The sequence below is a fragment of the Xiphophorus maculatus genome, chromosome 15, assembly GCF_002775205.1.
Source record: "Xiphophorus maculatus strain JP 163 A chromosome 15, X_maculatus-5.0-male, whole genome shotgun sequence".
Taxonomy (NCBI): domain Eukaryota; kingdom Metazoa; phylum Chordata; class Actinopteri; order Cyprinodontiformes; family Poeciliidae; genus Xiphophorus; species Xiphophorus maculatus.
In genome coordinates, this window is record NC_036457.1 from 7271391 (window position 1) to 7273246 (window position 1856).

The 1856-nt window shown below is 39.5% G+C and overlaps 1 long non-coding RNA gene across 1 annotated transcript; it reads left to right on the forward strand.

Annotated features, from left to right (window-relative positions):
* Positions 1-315: 315 nt before the first annotated feature.
* On the forward strand, positions 316-1250 carry LOC111611419. Its single transcript, XR_002754046.1, has 3 exons — positions 316-435; positions 639-694; positions 1085-1250. It is a non-coding gene; the product is annotated as an uncharacterized LOC111611419 (long non-coding RNA).
* The last annotated feature ends 606 nt before the right edge of the window (positions 1251-1856 follow it).

Sequence of the window (1856 nt, forward strand, 5' to 3'; positions counted from 1 at the left end):
TATTTCACAAGATGGAGCTGACATTTGGATGTATTCCACAATATCCAACTCAAAGACTCAAAATTTTGCTGGGGGTTGTGATGTTATTCCAGTGACGTGCGGTCAGGGGAGGCAGGTGAGGCAGTGCCTCACCAGCCATCATGGAAAGAAAGAAAATATATAATCATAAAGTAATTTAAATTGTTATATTCATCCGGTGGTTTGTACTAAAAAATATTTATTTTTCATGTAGCTTCACCAATTTCGATTTTTATTTGTTCAAAATCGCTGAATTTTCTTATTTTCCCATTCAAATGCTTGTGTAACATAGTTAAAATGGTTCAGGTTAAATCCTGCTAAAATGCACCATCTGCTGGTAAAACGGGGTATTGCATTCACCCTAGAAAGAGCGGGGTATTATGGGTAATCCTCAGAGCCATGAGGATCACTGTCGAGGTAACGTGTCTGCGATGTGATAAAGAAATATTATTTATAAAATATGTTTATGGTTTTCGTTTTTGCATATTATTGAAATATGTTAATCCATGTTATGTTAGCTTTGCTATTATATTGTTTTTGTTGCGTTATAGAAATGTTTAGTTCGTGAGAAAGTGTGGCGGGAATCTCCCACACGTTAACATTCTGGCTCCTCCTTGCAGGAGTTTCTTTCATGCCAGAGACTGACTTTACCTCGGTGCCCATGTGTGAAATGCAGGTATGTTTTACTAAATCTCTGTAGCAGATGGCTAATATAAGGCAATTTTATATTAATAGTTTTATATAGATATGGTTAATGTTTTTGCATTGTTCCAAGATGCAGTTCGTATAAGCTAAAATATAAAAATGGCATCTAGTAAATTAAATGTCAGCATTTTATTTTATTTTTCAGAGCATTTTAATTAATTGTGTTACTTTCTTTAAAAAGGACACTCACTGGTTGTTCCGTTGATGCAAACCAAATCCACTATACGATCACTGTAATTTTCAATTATTTTATTTTGGTTACTGTATTATGGGTAATCCTCAGAGCCATGAGGATCACTGTCGAGGAGTTTCTTTCATGCCAGAGACTGACTTTACCTCGGTGCCCATGTGTGAAATGCAGGTGGAGAAATAAAGAAAACAACTGATGCCAGATTGAGCTCCTAGTCGTTCATTTCTGCACCAAGAAGCCACCAGAGCCACGTAGGCCACACTTGGAAGCGATGCCGGTGAGGCAGCAGCGAGCTCTGCCTCACCTTGGATTGCGCAACCCCTGGCTCTGCGCTGGCTGCTAAGCGGAGAGAGCATGTTGCTGTACGGCGTCAATAAAATGGTTTAAACAAATTTAATATGTGAACTTATTTCCAATAATTTAGCTTATGTATATAATGTACAGTGCTTTTTGTCACCAACTGTGTTTGTGTATGTTTGTGTAACGTGTTTCGTGTAATGAGCGATTATAAACGGCAGAGAACAGGTTCGAGGTGAGGCAGGCAGTTCTCTTGCCTCATGGCAGGGGGCGCTCAAGATCCCAGACGTTCGTCTTGTTCACTTCTCAACTGCCGAGTAAGTGACAGCGAGCTAGGCTAAACGATTCGGGAAGCAAGTCAAGTGCAGCGATAGATTTTGTGAGCTACAGTTTGTATGTGTAAGGATGCAGAAGTGAAACATAACCTGTAAACTGCTGTCAATCTATGCATCTATTTGCAAATCTGATTCTGATGACGTCAGTGCCTCACCAGCTATGAACCTCACCGCACGTCACTGTGTTATTCTTCATGCTTAACCATTTTAGGGACCGTTGCATCCTATTAAATGAGAGAACAGCCTAGAAACAACAGAGCATTTGTCCCCTAAGTACCTCACATAAACCCTTAATGTTATTTTCTCCACTT